At 55.6% G+C, this 23,785-nt stretch overlaps 2 non-coding genes across 2 annotated transcripts; one reads left to right on the top strand and one right to left on the bottom strand.

The window, feature by feature from the left end:
* The first annotated feature begins 6,210 nt into the window (after nt 1-6,210).
* Nucleotides 6,211-6,284, top strand: TRNAI-AAU. Its single transcript has one exon. It is a non-coding gene; the product is annotated as a tRNA-Ile (tRNA).
* Nucleotides 6,285-20,719: 14,435 nt separating this feature from the next.
* Nucleotides 20,720-20,813, bottom strand: TRNAI-UAU. Its single transcript has 2 exons — nt 20,776-20,813; nt 20,720-20,755 (listed from the first exon to the last, which is right to left on the bottom strand). It is a non-coding gene; the product is annotated as a tRNA-Ile (tRNA).
* Between the last annotated feature and the right edge of the window lie 2,972 nt (nt 20,814-23,785).

Here is a 23,785-nt window from a genome sequence, read left to right as displayed (position 1 = left end):
ATATGATACCTTTGTTTAACTGATGAAAACATAAACTAGACACTTAGAGGATTGGAACTGATTTCAGCTGATGGACAGCTTTGCTAGGTTTTTATGCATTTGGACAGTGAAATGTTGAGTGTTTACATTGATATCAAGCACCCCTGTATAGAGGAGCCCCTGAACATAATGGACAAGAAAAAAAAAGAAAGAGAGTTATAAGAGAACACTGGGGTTTGAACTGAGGATTATTTGAACTGCAGTTAAGCACTTTACTACTGAGCAATATCCCCATGACGCTAAGAGTGTGGAATCGTGATGTCCAGGACTTTGAAGGACAAACCCAGATTCATCGAGCTCCTTTGCCATTCCCAGACCACAGGTGGTATTAAAAATGGGGCTTGATTAAACTTCTTAAATATGGCAAACACCACAGCTTGCGCACCCATCGATATAGCTTCTCCCAGTGACATCGCTGCCAGCTCTTGGGAAGTGGATTAACTACACCCCCAGGAAAACACTTTCCCATCCGCATAGAGCAGTGGTTCTCAAACTGAGAGTCAGGACCCCAAAGTGGGATGTGACCCTGTTTTAATGGGGTCGCCAGGGCTGGCATTAGACTTGTTGGTGCCTGGGGCTGAAACCAAAAGTCTGAGCCCCACCACCCAGGGCTGAATCCCTCAAGCTCTGGTTTTGCCCTCCCCCAACTGGGGCAGGGCTCAGGCTTTGTCTCCTCTGCCTCTGCTCAGTGTAGAGGGGCTTGGTGCATCTTTCTAGGGTCATGTAGTAAGTTTTTTTTGCAAAAAGGGGTTGCAGTGAAAGGAAGTTTGAGAAACCCTGGCATAGAGCCTCTGAATATGTCTAGACTTGGCTCCCTGTGGCAGATCAGACACTGAAAGTACAGCCATGGAGACACCACACCCCAGCCTGGCCTAGCAGGCAAGAATCAAACCTCCACAGACAAATGCCTGTTGTTTTCTAACCCATCACCCTAAGCACTCAGCCACCACCACTTAACAAAGGGGCTTTTCTACACGATGGTTCTGGTCTCACTGAAGGGTCATTTCCAGTTGTTCGCTCAGACCAGCATTAGGGAAAATGGTGCCCTGGGCAAAGCTTGTACTTTGGCACTTCCCCATTGCCCCTGGACGATCCCCACTCCCCCTTTACCGCTAGCTCCTGCACTCCCAACCCTTGCGCCTCCTTCACCCCTAACTCCTGCCCCTCCTGTGCCCCCTTTGCCCTTAACTCCCTGGGCCACCAGCCATTGCCCCTCTCCTGCAGCCCCTTCACATGGCTCCGGTGCTGGGAGCCGCGCACTTGTTCTCCCTTTCCCTGGGCTTTGGCATCACTAGCCCCTGCTTAGCGAGTAGGGTTCAGTGGTCCCCAAAATGTGGGGCATGACTCCTAGGGGGACACAGAGGAACATTCATGGAGTCAATGAAATCAATTCAGCTTCTTCAGTCTCTCGCTGGAGACATTTCCCTTGTTTTTAAAGGCAAAAATCCTGATCTTTCCAATGGGCGCTGCTGCTTCAATGTTCAGTTTGGGGAGGGATTTGGCTGCACTCAGAGATCTGCCCGCGGGTTACAATCTGCGATCCGAAGGGTCGATCGCAAACAGCGTTTAGATGGGACCGTTAGTGCCGCCCCCGTGTGGCCAAAGTTCAGAACTGACCAGCAGAGTTTACAGCTGGAGCCTGGGATGCTCCTGAACAAACTGGGCCCAAAGCCTCTCGCGTGGGACCCTCGCTGTGCAGCAGGAGGCAGAGGGAAGCTGATTGTCAGGGCTCAGGGCAGCTCCCTGCCATGCTGAGCCGGTGTCTGTGCTAAGCTCGGCATCAATCAGGTGATTCTGGGCAGTTCGGGGTCCCCGGGCTCCCACAGGACGGTGAAGCAGGTCACCCCTGGAGCAGGTTAAAGCTGCAGGTTGACAGTGGGGTTGCTGCTCCTGTGAACAGCTGCTGTAGCACCGCCTGGGCAGGACAGGGAGAGCCAGTTATACCCCCACAGTCTGTATCGGGGGACGGGAGCGCTCACACCCTGGGGACCCACCCACCAGAGATCTACTGGGGGGAGAGTGGCACCCACACACCCAGGATGTTGTGGGGGGGGGACAAGGGCATCCACACTCCGGGATCCTCTGCAGAGGGACGGACACCCACACAGCCAGGATTCTGTATGGGGGGCAGAGGTACCCGGACACCTGGGTGGGGGAAGGGGGCACCGAAACAGCCGGGATCTTACCTGGCAGGACAGCGGCACCTGCAGCTCGACATGAGACGGGGGCGGGGGGAGCAGGAGCATTTCCCAGTCCCAGGCTGTCCCCGTCTGGCCAAGGCACAGAGCTCACGAGCAGAGTTTAAAGCTCCAGCTGCCAGGCCACAAAACAAGCCGGGCTCTGTGGCTGGTGCCTGTCATCCCAGCTCCTGGGGAGGCTGAGGCCGGCGGATTGCTTGAGCTCAGGAGTTCTGGGCTGTAAGGGGCTGTATTGATCAGGTGTCCGCACTAAGTTCAGCATCAATATGGTGATCCCAAGGAAGCTTGGGGTCCCCAGGTTGCCTAAAGAGGGGTGAACCGGCCCAGGTCGGAAACGGAGCAGGTCAAAACTCCTGTGCTGATCAGTAGTGAGATCGCACCTGTGAATAGCCCCTGCAGCGTAGCCTGGGCAAGACAGTGAGACACTGTCTCTTTTTACAGGTTTCAGAGTAGCAGCCGTGTTAGTCTGTATCCGCAAAAAGAACAGGAGTACTTGTGGCACCTTAAAGACTAACAAATTTATTTTAGCATGAGCTTTCGTGAGCTGCAGCTCACTTCTTCGGATGCATAGACACCCCTACCCCGCAGAGCCTGGCTGGGGGGATGGGAGCACCCACAGGATGGGGATTCTGACTTGGGGGGAGGGACGGCCCCTGCAACACAGATCTTGAAAATAGAAACAGCGACACCCACACACCACAGATCCTGGATGGGGTCAGGGGAACCACACACGGGAGCTAGTTCATGGGGTGGGGGACACACCCTTATGCTCCGTTGCACCATTCTTAATGAGAAGAACGGGGACATCCACACAACACGGATCCTTAACGGGCGGGGGGTCACCCACACACTCCACTATTAACCAGGAGGGACAGGGGCACCAGACACCCCCAGTAACATGGGGAACACCGACATCCACCAGATCCCTCATGGGGAGTAAGACAGAGGGGATTGTAATGGGGCCCGGTGCACCCACGCACCGGGGATTGTTAAGGGTTGAAGGGACAGGGACACCCACACACACTGAGATCACGGCCTTGAAGGAACGTAAACCCTCCACAGAAGGACCTGGTCTGTTCCATGATGGCAGCCCAGCCTGGGTGAGTCAAAGTCTCTTTTTATACAGGCACGCCCCAGAGATCCTGACTAGGGGAGAGAGACACCCACCCCCCAGAGATCCTTAATGGTCTAGGGTGCACCCACACACCAGGGATTCTTATGGGTGGGAGGAATGGAGACAGCCAGACACACTGAGATCACTTCCTCCCAGGAGCCTGGGCCAGACAGGGAGACACAATTCCCCTTTACAGATCTGCCAGACAACCTTCCTCCCACTCCCTCCACACAATGTTCTTATTTGGAGGTGAAGCCAGGGAAATCACATGGAGGATTCTTATCTGGGGAACTGGGGGGACCCACTTACCACCAGAGATTCTTAAGGGCAGGAGGAACAGGGACTCCCACCTCTGTAGCATGGGGGTGGGTCGCCTGCTGGGATCATCGGGGCATATTTCACCTCGTCAGCTCCCTGCCATTGCCTTGGGGGGCCCTGGTTCACTGCCTCTGGCACCCAGTTTAGCCTCCTTCCTGAGGGCTGAAACGCTTTGATCTGTCTAAGGTCTGTGGGATCAATACGTGTCATGGTGTAATTCTGTGTTATTCGGGGCTCAGACTAGCTGAGCTAATGGCCCCTTCTGCCCTTAAACGCCATGAAAACATTTCCCTGGTTTCTCCTTGCGCCTGACAGACACCACGGTGAGGGGCCCAATAGAAGATCCTGGACACAGCGCTCTGGCTCTTACGTTACTTGGGGACGTCAGCGCTTTCCTAGCAAAGCTGCTGCTAAAGCGCTGGATTTGGTGAACTGTTCGGCTCTGATTCAGAGATCTGCCTGCGGGGTGTGAACCTGCCACGAGGAGCGGGAAACGCAACCAGCAACGGGAGGTGTTGGCTGAGCTCCAGGCTGCCCCCGTGTGGCCAAAGCTTAGAACTGAGCAGCGGAGTTTAAAGCTGGCGCTGGGAAGGACCTGAACACACGGGGCACGAAGGCTCCTGCGTGTAACACTTGTTGGGTGGGCAGCTGGGCGTAGCTGATTGCCAGGGTTCAGGGCTGCAACCCGGGGTGCTGAGCAGGTGTCTGTGCTCAGGTTGGCCTCGCTATGCTGGTTTCTGGGAAGTTTGGGGTCACCAGTCTCTCTAAAGAGAGAGGAGCCAGGTCAGCCCACGAAAGGAGGCCGGCACAACTCTGGTACCAATTGCCAGTGGGACTGCCCCTGTGAAGAGTCGCTGCAGCCCCGCCAGGGAGAGCCAGTCTCTCTTTATGCAGCCCTCCCCCCCCCGCCACCATTCCTCAGGATGAGGGTTGTGCTCAAAGATCTGTGCCCCGTGTTTTCACCTCCATGTGAAGCGCACAGTGCAAATAACCCTCAGCACATCAGCTCAGTTCCAGGCTCCACTTCCACCGGCTCATGCAAGATGGTGCAGAGGAGCCCCTGGGTGGCTGTGGGCCTGGGGAGGGTGGCTTTTGATTTTTCGGCTTGACTGCTACGGGCAGCAAGGCCAAAAGTCAATTGGCCGACTCTCCCGTCCACCACACTCATCAGGAGCCCTTAGTTGACAGGCTCGGAGAATGCGGGCAGCGTCCCCCACTACCTCTCGCATGCAAAGTGAGCGCTCTGCCGCTTGAGCTAATTCCCTGCAGCTGGCCTGACTCTCAGGCACCGGGCAAAAAAAGGCAAGGGCTCTGTGGCCTTAAGCAGAACACAACCTGAAATGGGGGCGGGGCGCTTCCCAGAGCTGGGGAAGGGGGTCCGAGTCCCAGCCACGCTCCTCGGCACAAACACCAACGCTCCCTCCCTGGAGTGTGTCTGGGCTGAGAGTTAGCCCCTGAAACAAGCACCAAACTTCAGAAGACAACGCAGGGATAGATCACTTGACGATTGCCTGCTCTGGCCATTGCCTCTGAAGCGCCTGGCATCGGTTACTGTCAGAAGACGGGATAGTGGCCTAGCTGGACCATCGGTCTCACCCAGGAGGGCCGTTCTTATCTTCACCACTTTCCTCTAACCCAAGCAAAGCCAGGAGCAGGCCCAGCTCAGCAACTCTAGCAGGCTCCCTGGCCCCTGGCCCAGCATACAGCAAAGCGACCCTGCCTCCGCCAGGATAGACAGCCACCGACTCCCTCTTCCAGACCAACGCAGCCCTTCCCCGCTTTGGCTGTCTCCAAGCTGTCTGCGTGCTCTGCTCTGCTCCACGGCTGCCATGCTGCCTGAGATCAGGAGGCTGCGAGGTCTCACGGTCTCAGCTGAGCTGGTATCGCCTGCCACCCCGCCCATCTCCTCATTCCCTTCATGGACCCCTAGGATGTGAGTAATTCTGTATTTGAGTGGCTCTCCCTCCCGGCCAATGAGTTTGGCGTAGACTAGCAGGGAGGGAGGAGGAAAGGGATTGTGCTCCAGTGAGAGCTCAGAAAGAAAGGTGCAGGTCCCCCACTAGAGCCCAGCCCAGCAGAGCAAAGCAGAGCAGAGCAGGCTGGAGAATGTGTGTCTGGGTCTGACTACTTCTCCCCTGCTCTTCCATTTGAGCTAACTTCCCCCAGCTGTCTCCATCCTCCCAGTCAGCGCAAGGGGGAGAAGGGCCGGGGAGGAAGAGCTTTGTGCTCCGCAAGGGCTGGCTTTCTGGGAGGCCAAGCGGGGAGAGGGATGGAGGCCACTGGAGGAGCTGAGCCGGCTGACTGTCCATGGCTTCTAAAAGAAGGGCAAGAGAAGGCTCTGGGGCTGCCTTGCCGCTGGAGAATGCGGGCATTGATCCCGCTGCCTCTCACATGCAAAGCGAGCGTTCTACCACTTGAGCTAATTCCCCTATCTTGGCAGCTGGTGTCTCGATCCATCCATTCGATAACGGAGGCCACATCGTTCCCCGCGCCAGCCAGTGACTCCTTCCAAAAGGGTCAGGCAAGGCAGGCCTTGCCGTCGGCCGGCTAGCTCAGTTGGTTAGAGCGTGGTGCTAATAACGCCAAGGTCATGGGTTCAAGCCCCATGCTGGCCACTCCGGGAGGGAAAAGGTGGCTTCTGCTCTTTTGGCTGACTGCTAGGGGTGGCAGAGGCCAAAACCAGGTGGACCTGGAGCTGGCAAGAGCCCTGCTGGGCGCAGGCGCTGGGCAGGACCAAGCTCCTGACACCTCCTTGGGCTCCCCTCCCTGGGCTCCTCGCTCCACCTGCTGCCTGAAAGGAACTTGGAGACGGGTGAGCCCGGCCGGCTGCCTTCCAGGCTCATAGGAGGCCAGGCTTGAGCTGCCCGCCCGCGAAGCCAAAATCGCAGGCCTGCCGGCTCGCCCCCATTGTCCACAGAGGGTTGACCTGATGGCCCAAATTCTTGCCGGCCGCCAGCTCCACCCAAATGGACCCGATGCCAGATCACGCTCCCCAGCCCAAGCCACAGAGGAAGGCTTAATACTCGGCACCCCAACCTAGGGGAGAGGCTTCACACTCCGCCGGCGCAGGGTGACCTTTGGGACTCCCCTGGACACCATCCTCCCACCGCCCACAGCCAGACCCCCCAAGCCCACCCCTCCGACAGGAAGGAGCAGGAGGACCACTCCGCCCAGGGGCACCACCACTCGAAGTCAGCTTCACTTGCTTTCTCTTCTACCCCTTTCCTCCCCAGTTATGCGCGCCTCACGGGAGCCGGCCCTGGGAAGACGCAGGCACCGCACTCTGACTGGCGCAAGCCAAACGTCCACACCGAGAGTTTAGCACGGGCTCTTGAGGCACTGGAGGAACCCCATGCAGACGCACTGACGGAGCTAAGCTTTACGGCCAAGGGCCCTACCTGTGCAGAAAGCCAACTTGCTTGTGAAAAAGACTCCTCTTTCGGCTCCCCTTCCAAACTTCCAAATGCCTCCAAATGGGAAAACACACACACTGAAACACCCAAACGGTCCTAACGCTGGGGCCAGGCGAAAAAGAAAAGCAAGGAAAAGATTTCTAAATGGCCACCCTGCCAGAGTCGTACAGTTCCGCAAGTGAAACCCATGGGAGGGACATTACACAGAAAAGGGGAATGGAAAGCTGCCCAAATTGAGATGCTGTGGAAAGCTACAGCCCCATCGCTACTCCTACTCTGCACACTTCTTGCAACAGCTGATGAACGGCCAGGTGCTTTTCGCATCCAAGCCCACACCAGGGGAAGACCTTGAGAAGTTTCCCGTGGCTTGCCTGGTTCAGCTGGTCAGAGTGCGGCACTCGTGGAGGCCAGATGGTGCAGAGGAGCCCCTGGGTGGCTGTGGGCCTGGGGAGGATGGCTTTTGATTTTTCGGCCTGACCGCTACGGGCAGCAAGGCCAAAAGTCAGATGGTCGAATTTCCCGTCCACCACGCTCATCAGGAGCCCTTAGTCGACAGGCTCGGAGTATGCGGGCATCGCCCCGTCATATGTTTATTCCCCACTTCGAACTTTAGCATCCACAAGATGGGGACCTGCATGGGCCCCTCTCAACTTAAATCCTAGTTTAGATCTGGTAAAGCTGCCACCCTCTAGAAGTTCCAGTGTCTAGCACACGCCCTGTTCCCCCAAACCTTCCCTGGGGAACACAGATCCAAACTCCTTGACTCGTAACCCTAAGGGAAATAAACCATTCCCCCACCTTCTTCCCCCTCTCCTAGTTGTTGGGAAAGATACCTTGATTCAAACTCCTTGAATCAAACAAAGAGGGATTCACTTTTCCCCCTCCACTTCCCCTGAAAATCCAAACAAGGGAAGAAATCAATCAGGTTCTAAAAAGAAAAGGATTTTATTAAAAGAAAGAAAGAATGTACAGTATCTCTGTAACACCAGGATGGAAAAACCACGAGGCGTGCTGCAGGATAGCCCCTCCCCACCAAAAAGCAATGCCGTGACCCGGATTCGAACCAAGGTTGCTGCGGCCACGGCGCAGAGTACTAACCACTATCTGATCACCGCCAGGCGCTGGGGGCGCAGGCAACAGCCCAGCGGAAAATGCTCAGCTCTGCGCTCTCGGGGCGGCCACCTACCTCGCCGGCGGCCACAGGTCTTTCTCAAGTCTCCCCATTACAGTCACAGGTCAAATGCTGAGCAAAGGAAAAAAGACAGGAAGCCAATCCCATGCCTGTCCCTTTTTCTGTCTTCCTCCACCCCTGGACCAAGTCCCTCCCCGTTTGTCTGGGCCATTGTCCTCATGCCCCTGGCCAGCCTATTTCCCTTTGCCGCTCTGAAACGTGTCCCCACCTGCAGGTCTCGGGGGAGGCTTTAGCTAGGGCGAGCGTTTCCTTGCGAGGTAATTGTCTCTCTGGAGGTGAAAGTCATCAGTGCGGGGTGTGAAGGGAAGTGGCCGTAGAAGGAGAATGGAAGGCATGGGGTGGGCAGGCCAGGGATTTCTTTGTTCCCCCCTTGAAAAGGGGTCACCCTCCCCACCAGCGAATCAAACCCCGGTCTCCCGCGTGACAGGCGGGGATACTCACCACTATACTAACGAGGAAAGGGGCACGGTGAGTGGCCCCAACTCCCACAGACCAGCTATGGTCAGCGTACACCTACACCGTCGCATGGGCCCCAGCAGGCAACAGCACCCCTGGCCCTCTTCTGCTTCCCAAAGGCTTTGGCCGCAGCAACAGCCCTGGGAAAAGCCCTGGCCCTCCTCACCTGCCCTTGCCCAGCAGGACGCCTTTTCGGGCCTACACAGCTCCTCACACAACACCCACCTGGGACCTTGCCCTCACCTACCAGCTCAGCAGCACCTTTTTTCCTCTCAAAACCTCCTCTTGCCACCCTCCCCCTTCGACACTTCACACTCACCTCATCACAAACTCACCCACGTCCCCTTTGGCTTCCCAAGCGCCTCTGGAGGGACGCAGCTTCCCAGGCACGCAGATCCTTCCCTTCAACGTGCACTGGACGGACATTCGAAACACAGCCCTTTCCAGGAGGGAATGCGCCGCTTTTGGACCCTGGCGCCCAGCAAGAAGTCCTGGGACTCTTTTTCTGACGGATGGACCCCACTGACTTGCCTTTACCAAGCAGAAACTAAGGACCGGCCGATGGCTCTCTTTGCAAACGGACGCCATCAGACTGAGCCACGAGGCGTGCTGCAGGATAGCCCCTCCCCACCAAAAAGCAACGCCGTGACCCGGATTCGAACCAAGGTTGCTGCGGCCACGGCGCAGAGTACTAACCACTATACGATCATGGCCAGGCGCTGGGGGTGCAGGCAGCAGCCCAGCGGAAAATGCTCAGCTCTGCGCTCTCGGGGCGGCCACCTACCTCGCCGGCGGCCACAGGTATTTCTCAAGTCTCCCCATTACAGTCACAGGTCAAATGCTGAGCTAAGGAAAAAAGACAGGAAGCCAATCCCATGCCTGTCCCTTTTTCTGTCTTCCTCCACCCCTGGACCAAGTCCCTCCCCGTTTGTCTGGGCCTTTGTCCTCATGGCCCTGGTCAGCCTATTTCCCTTTGCCGCTCTGAAACGTGCCCCCACGTGCAGGCCCCGGGGGAGGCTTTGGCTAGGGCGAGCGTGTCCTTGCGAGGTAATTGTCTCTCTGGCGGTGAAAGTCATCAGTGCGGGGTGCGAAGGGAAGTGGCCGTGGAAGGAGAATGCAAGGCTTGTGGTGGGCAGGCCAGGGATTTCTTTGTCCCCCCTTCAAAAGGGGTCACCCTCCCCATCGGGGAATCGAACCCTGGTCTCCCGCGTGACAGGTGGGGATACTCACCACTATACTAATGAGGAAAGGGGCACGGTGAGTGGACCCAGCTCCCACAGACCAGCCTTGGTCAGCATACACCTACACCGTCGCATGGGCCCCAGCAGGCAACAACACCCCTGGCCCTCTTCTGCTTCCCAAAGGCTTTGGCCGCAGCAACAGCCCTGGGAAAAGCCCTGGCCCTCCTCACCTGCCCTTGCCCAGCAGGACACCTTTCGGGGCCTACACCGCTCCTCACACAACACCCGCCTGGGACCTTGCCCTCACCTACCAGCTCAGCAGCACCTTTCTTCCTCTCAAAACCTCCTCTTGCCACCCTCCCCCTTCCACACTTCACACTCACCTCATCACAAACTCACCCACGGCCCCTTTGGCTTCCCAATCGCCTCTGGAGGGACGCAGCTTCCCAGGCATGCAGATCCGGCTGATGGCTCCCAAGTGTGCAAGTCCGTCCCCGCAGAGCTGCCCCATAGGGTGACATTGAAGAAACTGTGGAAAACGGGACAGGGGTGGGGGGGTAATAGGCTCCTATATAAGAAAAAGTCCTCCCGGACCTGCCTGTCCCTTTAAACATGGGACATCTGGTCACCCTGGAGCAGCCCCACACTCCTGCTCCCCGGTTGGTGCGTTTGTAACCCGGGGGCTGAAGCCGACGCGAGAAAGGGAATTGAGCGAGCTCGGAGCTCTCCGGCGCCACCTGCTGGGAGCAGAGGGAAATGACTGAGCGGCGTCCTGGCTAATTTAAATATCACCTGGTTCTCTGCTGGGTGGCTCCACGGCAGAGCTCGGGTGTGGCCTGAGTGTGGCAGCACCTTATTTGCATATTAAAAGCGGCAGTTTGGGGCCATTGGGGTAAAATAGGAGTAAGTTTTGGGGTTGGGCCCCACATGTTTAGTGCAGGCTGTGGGGAGCCGGGCTGAGCAGAGCCTGCCCCGACGGGGTGTGTGGTCACCCTGAGCTGGGAGCGTGTGGCCAGACATGGGGAAGGGGCTGCGGGAGAAGCTTGGTTGTGGGAAGCAGAAAGTGTCTCCTTTCTTTTTTGGTGTTTGGGTGAGGTTTTTGTTACCTAATAAAGAGCAGTGGTGGGAGAGGGGAATTGAGACTCTGCTTTGGGGGTTGCTGTGGGGTGTGACATGAGCCACCCGGTGCTGGCTGCTGCTGTGGGGCATAGGACAGGTGGGGGGGCTGTTTGGGGGCTTGAGATGAGGGGCGGTTCCTGGTTGGCTGGTGCCAGCCTGCCTAGTGTTTTTTGACAGCTAATCACCCATTGGCCTTTGCGTGGGGCGGGTCTCTGAAAGCTGGTCTCCCATTGGGCCCTCCCCAACTGACGTTTCTGACAGGCTCAGCTCCCATTGGTGACGTTGTCTGATAGCGATGCGGGGAGGAGCCGCCAGGGCCTTGTGAGCTCAGAGCTCAGCGCCGCCCGCGAGAAGCGGCGCGAGGCCGCGCGGGGCCGGGTCCCGCTGCCGGGCAGAGGAACCGAAACCGCAGCAGCGGCGCCGCCTCCCGCCTGGCGAGAAGCCGCAGCACCGGGCGGGGGTCACAGGACGCGAGGGGCTTCCGGGCGCGGCTGTTTTCTGCCGTTCGTGGGGTGACGGTTCCTGCCCGTGGGGGCCGGGGGGTCCCGATGGCAGCTGGGGGCTCTGGCGTCCGCCCGCAGCGGCTGGGAGCTACGGGGCCACCTGCAACGGCCGGGGGCTGCGGCTTCTCCTCACCCCCCCGCCCCGGTGACTGGGAGCGCCGGGCTCTGCCTGCGGTGTCTGAGCGCTGGGGGCTCCTCTCCTGCCTGGGGCGGCCGGGAGCTCCCGGGGTTTCGGCGCTGCAGGGTCTGTGAGCAATGACGTGGGGCTGCAGGGTCCTCCCGCCATCAAGGCCTGTTGGGAAATCCTGGGTCCATCCGCAGCAACCGGGAGCTCTGGGGTCCACTCGTAGGAGCTTCAGGGTCCATAGGCAGTGGGGTGGGGCTGTGGGGGCTCCCCAGCCACCCATGGCTGCTGGGAGCTCCAGGGTCTGCCTGTGGCAGCTGTGGGGAGATGAGGGGTTTGGGGTGGAGGAGGGGGCTGCAGGCTGCAGGGTGGGGTCGAGGGATTCAGAGTGCAGGAGGGGGCTGTGAGTTGAGACAGGGGGTTGGGGTCCAGGACGGGGGATGGCTCTGGGGTGAGGACAGGGATGAGGGGTTCCAGGTGTGGGAGGAAGCTCTGGGCTGGGGCAGGAGGTTGAAGTGCAGAGGGGTGAGGGCTCTGGGGTGCAAGAGGGGGCTCTGGGTTTCGGGGGGTTCAGGGCTGGGGCAAGGGGTTGGGGTGCAGACTTACCTCAGGTGGCTCCTGGTCAGCGGCGCAGCAGGGGGGACCTACTGGCCACTTCCAGGGCACAGTGCGGTGCCCTAGGACACGTAGGGACCAGCCTGCCTGAGCCCCGCAGCACCGCTGACCGGACTTTATAACCCAGTCACCCCACTGGGAGCTCCAGGGTCCCCCTGTCCCATGTGGTGGCTGGGAGCTCTGGGATCCACTCACAGCAGCTGGGAGCTGTGGGGTCCATCCGTGGTGGCATGGGCCTGTGGGAGCCCCTTCCGACACTGGTGGCTGATAGCTGTGAGGCCCCCACCGGCCGACAGCTCCAGTCTTGCTGCCCCAGGGCTGAGGTGGAAAATGTCACTGAGATCTCTGAAAGTCACAGTTTCTGTGACGCCATTTATATAATCTTAGCCTTAATAGTTGTTGACTGTCTCTCTCAATCTAGAGGTCTGTTCTAGGGCACATGGGACAGGGAAGACAGAAGCTCACCCCCCAGCACAGGTTTGGGCAGAAATGGCTCTTGGGCTATTTGCTGTGCATGCAGAGGACTTGTCCAGGCCGGTGGAGCAGCTCAGCCAGATGAGGAGCTGGAAGAAGGAGACCGGAGCAGCCTGGACATCCCACTTTTTCTCCACAGCCCACTGCCTATCAGCAGGATTCCTCCTTCTCCTCAGTGAGACCAAATCTAAGCACCTAGATAGCCGGTCTGTCCGCTGCACCCCAATCCCTCATGCCTGAGCCTCCCTGCCAAAGTCCTGTACCTGGCTCCAGAGAATTGTCTCACATCTCACTGGGAACTCGACTTCTTGTGCCCAGAGAGTCTCGGCCCCATTCAGTAGAGGACCTGAGAAACACAGTGTCTGCCTTTTCCAAATAAGTACTTGGAAAGGTTTTGTTTCTGTGACCACATGGCCTAATGGATAAGTTGTCTGACTTTGGATCAGGCGATTGAGGGTTCAAGTCTCTTCATGGTTGTGTTGGTGTAGTTTTACCTTTGTGCTGAAAGTCCTGCTCCCTTCAGGGCTGGAACCTCTTCTTGGCTGCTCAGGCCAATGCTCTGGCTTCAGCTAGAGCCCCGGGAAGGAGTTGGGGGTTGGGTGTCACAAAGGCTGGGGCATGAGCCCCAGGTGCTTCCAGTCTCACGTTTGCCCTTCCTGACTTGCCAAAGAAAATGGGCAGCTGCCCGGGCTAGAGTGTGGAGCAGTTTCCCTCTTCCAAGTGTGCACCTGTCCCTGTGCTGGACAGTACTTGCTAAATAGTACCTTGGGAGCCTGGGTGTTTCTCTGCTTCTCGCCAGCTGGGGAAAAGCCTCTTGGGGTAAAATCTCCTGCCTCACTGCCAAAGTGAGCACCGTGAGTGGGAACGGTCAGAGGCCCCACCAGGGGGGCTGGCCCTGCTTTCCTACCATCTTCTGATGTTGGCCACAAAGCAGCAGCAGCTGGCTGTGGGTGGTTTTCAGTGGGTGTTCGGCATGCCAGGGAGCAGGGAGCAGCCTGGCTGGGTGTCTCTGTGGCTCTCTGCTGGCCACGCATAGGCATTGTTCTCCCCTCCTCTTGCCCTGCCCTTGGTTGCTCTGTGGCTTTTAAGCCATCCCTCGGAGCTGTCAGCACCAGCCGCCTCTGTCCTAGGTGCCCAGAGGAGGAGAGGTGCTGGGCTCCAGCCTGGGACTCTTCCTCCCTCCTGCCTTTTCCTGACTATGAAACCTGACCCTGACACCCCTTTCTTCAAGCGCCATGTGGGCAAGAGGAAAAGTGTGGTAGAAAGCACAAGGGCCAAACGTGTGGGCATCAAAAATCCCAAACACCCAGTCAAACCATAGCCACTTCTAGACCCCATTCCAACCAAAGACCTGGCACCAGGGGGTATGAGTCACTCAGCACAAGGTAAACAACTCATTCTTATACAGCTGGAGATAGGAAAGCACTTGGATCTCCAGGGATTTACCACAAGGTCCCACTGAGATTTGAACTCAGATTTCAGCATGCCAACCATTACACCATGGGCCCAGCCTGTGCTAGTTTCTCTGAACATTGGTGACCCTATCATAGAATACCAGGGTTGAAAGAAACCTCAGGAGGTATCTAGTCCAACCCCCTGCTCAAAGCAGGGCCAATCCACAGACAGATTGTTATCCTAGATCCCTACATGGCCCTCTCAAGGACTGAGCTCACACACCTGGGTTTAGCAGGCCAATACTCAAACCACTGAGCTCTCCCTCCCTCACAGGCCCAGCTTGTGTAAGGGGACTGTTGGCCCTTTACTAAAACTGAGTGGGGTTTTTTGGTTGGCTAGTTCCCAGTCCCAATAGAAGGGGGAAGGGCCAATGGGAAATCAGGATCTGAGACTGACAGGCCCCTGGGGCAATGGTCACCAACTGGTAGGGAACAAGTGAGAATTTGTTAATGAGTAAAATTCCTGGTGAAAATTGGCAAAGCTGTGGAGAGTTTGAAATGTCCAGTGAATTTACACATGAAGATACAAACAGAGAGACAAACAGAGAGAAAGAGACCATCACAGACTGCACAGGCCCACACAGACATAAACAAAAACCAAACCCACACAGCACACAGAGCCATAGACACACAAGGGAAAGCCACACAAAACATAGAACAAATCCACACCAAAAAATACAGCAAAAGCCCACAACAGGAAAGCACAAAAACCACATACCAGAATACATAGCAAAAAACAATCTGCATGCAAAAGTCATACACCCACACACAAAACTATATGGCATCCACAAAAATCACACAGGACCCACATGCACATCAACATGACAGACAACAAAAAACCCCCAACATACAGAAAGCCAGGCAGGGTTTGAGTCTCACAGCGAAGAGGGTGAGCCCACAGGTGGTTTGGGGAGCAAAGACTGAGGGGGAGTCGGGGGCAGTGCTCTGGGCTCTGCTCGACCCCTCCTGACACAGGCGGCTGGTGGAGAGCAGAGCCTGGTAGATCTGTGGAATCTGCCCTGCTCTCTGTAAAGCAAGGGGACCTCGGTGTCTTCTGAGCTGCAACTGTATTTTCTGCAGGGCAAAATGATTGGCAGAAGCCATTTGCTTAAAGGAAACTAGTGCTGTAGATGAAGTTTGAACTCACAACCTCAGCATGACTCCACTCAGCACTGCTCTGTAAGTACTGGGCACTAATCCATTGCACCCTTGGACCCTGCTTTCAGGAGTTTGTCTCCATGTTTCATGGATGGATTAGCGGAGGGGGGGGGGTTGCATTAGCTAAAACAAATCCATATTAAAGGCTGCAGGATGGCAGCAGCAGAGGTGGGGAGCCTCCTTCCATGTGATAGAGCTGGTTCCCCCTTCCGTTGCTGAGGGGAAGGTTGGTGCTTTGAGCCCACCCGGTGCTGGAATGTCTCATGGGTGAGATTAACGGGACTCTTGGGAAGGGAGGGGAAGTCTTTTCTATCCCTGCCTAGCTCCATTGGTCTCCTGTGGCCCTTTCGGCTCTCTGCTCCCCTGTTGGGGAGATGCAGAGACAAGCCCCCATCTGGGTGAGTCACCGAGAGGCTGTGTCCCATGGCGTGTGTGGGGGAGGGGAGGGGAGGGGAGGGGATGGGGCTCAAGGGGAGAAGGTTGTGTGTGACAGTGTGCGGGGGAGGGAGAGGGTGTGTTCCTTAGGATAGAAATGATGGAAAACACAGGGGCAGTGACAGTGAAGCCCCGTGTCTGAGTGTTATGACCCTGTGTGGTGCTGCCGTTCACCTTCCCCTCCTATGGGCTCAGCTTTCATTGAATCCAGCATTTTTTCACCTGTCCTCACCACAGAGGTGTCCCACATGCCTCAGCTACCGAGTGTCCCTCTTAGAGACGCCGAGGACTGGAACTGATTTCAGCTGCTGGACAGCTCTGCTAGGTCTTTATTCATTTGCACAGGAAAATGCTGAGAGTTTAAATTCATTTCAAGCCCCCCGTCCCATCCCTGCCTTCAGCGAACTCCTGAACATACTGGAGATGGGTCTGGAAATCGATTTTCATTTGAAAAAGTTTTTAAAGGGAATCACTTGGATTGGAACTACAAACCTATTATCCTAGAAGGAAACATTCACCCACTGACCTACACTCACAACAGAGAGTGCCCTGGATAGCCCAGAGCAGGAACAGTTTTTAACCTGGGGGTTAGTAAACTTTCTCTCTTCTATACAAACACCACAGCTTACAAACTCCCCACCCCCGCTCTGTGTCACCAGAGCACAACAACAACTCTCCTTGGAGCACACACAGCTCCCCAGCTCCCTGCCCGTCAGTCTCTCCAGCATTGCTCCAATCCCTTAAAGCAGGGTCTCAACCACAATTTACCTTAGGGCCAGTGCCAGTCCTCCAGTCCTCCCAGTGGGCCAATAATGTCACTCATACTGCCCAGAACCCGCCCCCCAAAACTCCACCCTCCACCTGCCTAAGGCTCTGGGAGGGAGTTTGTATAGGGGGAGGAGGTCTAGGGTGCAGGCCCTGGGCTGGGGATTGGGGTGCAGGCTCTGGGGGGAGTTTGGGTGCAGAAGGGGTGAGAGGCTGGTCTCTGGGAGGGAGTTTGGGTGGGGGAGGGGTTCTGGAGTGCAGGCTCTGGGGGGAGTTTGGGTGCAGAAGGGGTGAGAGGCTGGTCTCTGGAAGGGAGTTTGGGTCGGGGGAGGAGGTCTGGGGTGCAGGCCCTGGGCTGGGGTTTGGGATGCAGGAGGGGTGCAGGCTCTGGGGGGAGTTTGGGTGCAGGAGGGGTGAGAGGCTGGTCTCTGGGAGGGAGTTTGGGTGGGGGAGGGGTTCTGGGGGGCAGGCTCTGGGATGGAGTTTGCAGCACCGTAACATGGGCGAGGCGAGTGAGGCACTTGCCTCGGGTGCGCAAAGTGGAGGGGCGCAGCTCTACCCCGATCAGCGGCGCTTCATCAGCAGCTCTATTGCTGCCGCTTCTTCGGCAGCAATTCGGCAGTGGGTCCTTCTCTCCGAGAGGGACTCAGGGACCCGCTGCCCAATTGCCGCCGAAGGATGAATGAAGCAGCGGCGGCAATTGGGCGGCAGGTCCTTCCCTCCAACAGGGACTCAGGGACCTGCCGCCAAAGAGCCTGGAGCCGGCCCTTGCCTCGGGCACAAAAATTCCTTGTTATGGCTCTGGGAGTTTGGGTGCTGGGTGCAGGCTCTGGGCTGGGGGTGGGGGAACAGGAGGATGGGTGGGGGTGCAGGCTCTGGGCGGGAGATTGGGGCAGGTGGGAGGGGGTGTGTGGAGGGAGAGGGCACAGGCTGTGGGAGGGAGTTGGGGGCAGGCGTGTGTGGAGGGGGGTGCAGGCTCTGGGAGGGAGTCAGGAGTGTGGCGCTTACCTGGGGCTCCAAGGCGGGGCGGGCTGGGGGGCCTCCGTGTGCTGCTGCCCCCAGGCATCACCCCCACAGCGTCCCATTGGCCACAGGGGTGATCAGGCAGAGGCAGCGTGCGGAGGCACAGACCCACCCTGCCCTGCCATGGGGAGGGGCCGGCAGCCACTGGAGCAAGCAGGCAGATGCTGCTCAGCTCCACTGCACTGCTGGGGTCCCTGGGGGGGAACGCCTGGGGGCGGCAGGTGGGGCCAAGGGAGTGACCTGGTCCCAAAACTGCTGGAGCCCCACGGGTGAGACCTGGGAACCAGGACTGCCAGCCAGACAAACACCTTTAAGAGGAGGCGTCCCTCTCCCTGTCAAAAACTGATCTTCCTCCTTCAGTTCAGTGACAGCCTGAATTGTTCCTTATCCCGGCAGAGCCAGAGGACTGAAACAGCAACATCAAACCCCTGTGTAGCTCGCAGGAATGGACATAAACACTCCCTGGTATCTGAGGAGATGTTCAGCTTTGCCCTTGGTCAACTACAAGGCTAAAGGGAAAGGAGGTGGCGCCAGATATAAAGAGTGAAACACGACACATCATAGTTATGCCCACGGTGGCTGCAAAATCTTTTTTTGTACTTCTTCCTATCAGCAGTGTATTGTTTTCTCTGGAGTCTAGACCTTGACCAAGAAATTTGTACTTTGCTAAAATAATCGACTGCCCCTGGTGAAGACAATGGACTTGACACCCACTGGGGTGTCCCTACACAGGTACAAGTACTAACAACAGTGGCTGCCTTTTAGCCTTAGATTTTAATCAGGGCAATAAATTGAAACAACCCCCTGTTAAATCATTTCTCAGCCCGAGTCCTTCACCCACATTCCCTAGAGCATTGGGCCACCATGTGGACGTTTAATTTCCGACCTCAGTTTCACACAAAGACAAAATTTGCTTTGCACAGATCCATGAAAAGCAAAATCTTCCTGTGTCTCTGGTCTGAGCCAGGGCATTCGATTCCAGTGAACCCTTCTCTCCTGCAATGGCGACGGTCAGACAGAGGGGACGTGGCACCTCCATCCCTGCCAGGGAGGTATTGGCTCGGCTCTTTCTTTCTGCTGCTGTTGTTAGTCCATGAAACATCAAGGGTGTAATGCAAGGCTGAGTTCATGCACCAGCCCCCTGAAAAAATTTCAGTGCCCCAGAGAAATCCTGCCGCCTGCTATTGGAATGATGTGCTGGAGATTTGACTAGGAAAGGGACTGTCTGAATTGTCAGAGTGGGGAATGAACAACAATCTACAGCAATGTCATTCACACAGACACACTCTCATCCTGCTCCAGCTGGAAGGGAAATGGGCAGGAATTCTCGCTGTTCAGCCCAGGACACACTTACACTGATGCGCAGTCATGAGTGTGCTGGGGAAGCTGGTCTGAGCAATTTGAAGTGACAATTCAGTGAGAACAGAATCATCATGTAGTGAAACAACTGTGTATTGAGTAGTTGTGGCCAAGTGGTTAAGGCAACGGACTAGAAATCCATTGGGGTCTGTCCGCGCAGGTTCAAATCCTGCTAGCTATGCAAGCACTGCGCTGTTGTTATTATTACTGTAGTCTTAGTGCCTGAGCATCCACAGTGCAAACTGGAGATAAATCTAATTTCACTCTGTCTACACTTAAAACGCTGCTGTGGCACTGCTATAGCACTTTGGAGTAGACAGTGACTGGAGGCGTTTTCCCATCTCTGTAATAGCTACATGGACAGAACAATTCTTCCTTTTCTTTAGCATTAACTAACCCGGGCTTAGGTCACCTTAACTCTATGGGTTTGGGGGGGGGGGTTCACACCCTGAGAGATGTCACTCTGCCAGTTCAGTGCCCAGCGTACACCAGCCCTTAGATCCCTCTTGGTATTTCAATGCAGGCACTGACCTGTGAGAGGAAAACATCAGCTCACAAACACAGAGACTGAATTCCCCACATTCAATCTCTCTGCACTTTCCAGAAAATCACGAAATTCAATTCATTCTTGCTAGGCCAGAGAAAAAATAAGTGACACCAAGTTTTTGGCTTGGTTAAATAAAATTAAGTGTTTAATTAATATGGTAAAAATCTGCACTGATTCCTCTAACTAACACCACAGCGTGAAATAGGAACAGAGACAAAGCTTGTCAGTGACGACTAATTTCACAAATGATCTTCCCATTATTAATTTCCACGCCGCCCCCATTGGAGGTCTGGGCATCTCCAGTGTCACTGCTCTGCATTCACCTTCCCCTTAGAATTGTTCTCGGACATTCCCAAATTTGGAAAATTGTGCAGGTCAGAATGTGAATAGTGACCCCGTCTCCTTCCTGCACCTGCTCCACAGCAGCTTCTCCACCTGCAGAGTCACCCCAGCACTGCAGTGCAGCCGCCCAGGGTTCAGCAGGGGCCCCTGGCAAGGACAGTGGGTGCAGCTAACAGCCTGGCCCTGAGGCAGCTGTAAAAAGGCAGCAGCCCCCCGCCCACAAGTACAGCGACTGAATTCCCCAACTATAACATCATGACCCCCTGTAGAAAGCCACACGTGTCAGTTGTATTTTCACAGGGAGATGCAAAAATCAAGTGACACCAATTTTTAAGTTGAGTAAAAAAAGTTGAGGAGATAGTTATTAACCTCACAAAAATACACTAAAGATCCCTCAACATAACACCTGAAGGTGAAATATGAACAGAGACAAACCTTGTCAGCAAAGGCTCATTTCCCAAACGATCCTCAAAATGTTACTAATTCCCACCCCTCCTCCACAGGAGCTCTGTGCAGTGTAACTGTTCTGCAGGCAGCTTCCCATTCAATGCTGTTGTGGGACATTCCCAGGCCTGGAAATGTACCAACGACAGAATTTGAAGAGCAAACCTGGCTCCCCGCACCAGGCGGGATTTGAGTGTTTTGTCCCTGTCATTTAGTCTTTGTCAATAGTACAGACGCCAGGAGCAGGACTCCAGGCTCTGCTTGAGGGATCCTGGCACAGGGGCTGGGGGGGAGAAAGGATTGTAGCTTCTGACCTGAGCTCTGGAGAGGAGGTAATAAGTGAAGGGGGCATTTCTGACTCTGCCCCTCCTCAGTGTCCCTGGGCTGGAATTCTACATTCCACAGGCCAAATGAGGGGGTGACACCACTTGGCTAATGAAAACCAGGGCTTCAGGTGAGGCTTGAACTCACAACCTCAGCATAGCTCCTCTCAGCACTGCCCTATAAGTACTGTGCGCTAACCAATTGCGCCACTGGAGCACCTGTTAATTGTTTTGCTCCCAGTTCCCTAGGCTGATAAAGGCGAGGAGTGACCTCAAAACATTCTCAGTGGAGTTGAGACCAGGTAGCGACAAGTGTTGTACTCGGTGGGGTGGATCCTTCTTAAGGCTTCCAGGCACCATTTGACCCTTTTGTTCTTCCCTGTGTAATAACAGAGCTGGTTAAGACTCAATGGAGAGTCTTGCTGCAGACCAACAGATCTCAAATCACTGAGAACCAGCTCTACGCGTTAGTCCTGCTTTGGGACAGTGTCTCTCATGCAACAAACTGCCCAGTCTGCGCTAGCAGTGAGGCTCCCTCACTAACAGCTGAAATCAGGGAGAGCTGTGTGAAGTGCAGGGCCCCAGGGGTGCCTGAACAAGGGGGAACAACACCCCAGGGCTTTTAAACATGGGAGGGCTCTGCCTTGCCACTTTGTAATGACCGTAAGGGCAGGAGGAAGGTGCAGCATAGGAGTCTATGTAGCTCTGATTTTTGTCTTCTGACAGTAGCCAATACCAGGTGCCCTAAAAGCCACTCCCCAACACACCACTGGGAGTTGAACCCAGGATCTTCTGTTTACAAAACAGGTGTTTTAACCAGCTAAGCCATGGTGCCTGCTGTTACTTACAGTATCGTGTCTGCACACACCTGACTCTGTGCCAATCGCCACTTGGCCCTGACCAGTGTTGCTCGTGATTGGATTCTGTAAAGCAGAGGAGCAGGTGAAGTTTTGCTCCCAAGGTGGGTGTGTGATTCTTTGGACAGGTCTACACTACAAAATTAGGTTGGTGTAATTACATTACTTAGGCTGGCAATGCAGTTCTATCAACCTAATCCCAGTGCAGATAGCGGCTCAGCTGTCAGAACTTTCCCTTGGAGCAGGGGGACACTGAAAGGGGAGGGACCCAGCCTCTGTAGCAGAAATACAGGGCAGGCGAGTTCACAGCAGGCATGGTGGGATACTGGTGGAGGCCAGTCATGGTGATATAATGACCAGCAGCATTTACACTGACAATTTATCGCTTGAAGTTTGCTGCAAAAAGCTCTAGGCCTCTCGTCGAGGTGTTTTTATTTTGTCACCAAAACAGGGCAGTTTTGTCGCCAGACGTGGCATTGCAGTGTGTGTACCAGCCACAAGCTGCCGAACGAGGGTGCGTTGTCTGTTTTTCACACACCTGAGCAATATAATTCTGCTGAAAGAATTAGTGCAGACCTGGCCAAAGATTCACACACACACACAGCTTGCAAGGAAAACTTCAGCTGCTCCTCTGCTTTGCAGTATCCAAACACATGCAAAGCGTGTCTGGCCCCAGTAGGGCCGGCAGGGAGTCAGCTGTGGGCAGACACTGTGTCTTAGTTATAAGCAGGCACCATGGCTTAGCTGGCTTAAAGCACCTGCCTTATAAACAGGAGATCCTGGGTTCAACTCCCAGTAGTACCTTGTTGAGTAACTTTTGGGGTACCTGGTATTAGCTACTGTCAGAGAACAAAAGACAGCATTGGGTGGGCCTTTGGTCCAGCCCAGTATAGCTGTTTTTATGGTTTAAATTACACTCACAGGCTCTGATGATAGAGTTACTGAAAGTTTGGGAGTTAAGAGCTGATAGGTCAGTGTTCCAGCCTGTCACAGATGACCCCCCTCCCTCTGGGACAGGGGCAGGTCTGGGCTCTCACACCAAATGCTCATTGTGGCTGCCAGAATCTGTGAGCAGCTCATTTAGTTTGCACCGAGGGTTGAGTCCTGCTTCGTGCACCGTGTGAGAGAATGAAAATCCTAAACTGCCCTTTGAAATAACGAATGCAGCAGGACGTGTTATTGTCCCTGCCCCAAAGCAGACAGACCAATGGAGAAATGCCATTGAGTCCAGGGTAACACTCCACTGCCATTCTACCTATTTTGCTTGCTAAACTCCCTCCCAACCTTGAGAGCTCCCAGAGCCCGATATTGAGCTTGAGCTGAGATGTCTACAGTGCAAATTTACCACCCTGTGGTCCAGACATCCTCATTCACATCCAGCTTCAAGTTCAGAATCATTTCCCATTCCTGCTCTGTGGGAGGGGAGACTTTTAAACGCGCTCTCTGTGCGACTGCACATGGCTAAGCAAAGAGAACAAACCCCCAATCCTCCCTGTGCTTTGGGGGCCAGGTTTGCGGTGGGAATCCTGTAGTTCAGATGACTTCACGCCTGGGCATTGTGATTCTTTACCAGTTTCTCTGGCATGGGGGCAGTTTTGTGCTTGCAGTTGTGATGGCCGAGTGGTTAAGGCGTTGGAGTTGAAATCCAATAGAGTTCCCCTGCGCAGGTTCAAATCATGATCACAGCGAGGCCTGTGTTTTAGTCAGTCTCGAACCCGGGCAACACCTCTGTACAGCCCCCTGAGACACTTCCCACCCCAAGGAAATCCTGTTCTGCTCCTTTCATAGAGATGCCTGGGACACCACCTCACGCTGTGTCCCTGAGGGGTCAGGCAAATTCTCAGCGCCTGAAGCCTCTGCCACTCACCTGGTGCCCCATAGATCAGCCATAGCCCTGGTTCTGCTCCTCTCTCTAGAGTGCGAAAGGAGCCAAGTCAGCGACTCCATGGGAGCTACGGGGCTGCAGAACCAACAGAGAAATAATAGGTGCTCAGCCCCCACTGGCAGCCAGCTCCACTCGCACACTACAGGCTTTGAATCTAAAAGGGGAGTGTGACGTCTGGTGGTCAGAGTGGGGGGCGGGTTTGGTGGTCAGAATTCCTGGGTTCTATCTCCAGCCCTGGGAGGGGAGTGGGGTCTAGAGCAGGGGGACTGGGAGCCAGGACTCCTGGCTTCCTTTGGGGAGACTGTTTTTTTCTGTGCTTCCCTCCCTAGAGATCCCAGCCCAGGCCCCTAGTGGAGAGTGAGTGGGAGCCGGGGAAGTTGCTCTCCCACTTCAGAATCATGATTCAACCCCCCCACCCCAACCGTGGGCTGTTCCATTATGGACCCC

The sequence above is a fragment of the Mauremys mutica genome, unplaced genomic scaffold (genome assembly GCF_020497125.1).
Source record: "Mauremys mutica isolate MM-2020 ecotype Southern unplaced genomic scaffold, ASM2049712v1 Super-Scaffold_100198, whole genome shotgun sequence".
Classification (NCBI taxonomy): domain Eukaryota; kingdom Metazoa; phylum Chordata; order Testudines; family Geoemydidae; genus Mauremys; species Mauremys mutica.
This window is presented reverse-complemented; position numbering and strand designations above follow the sequence as displayed.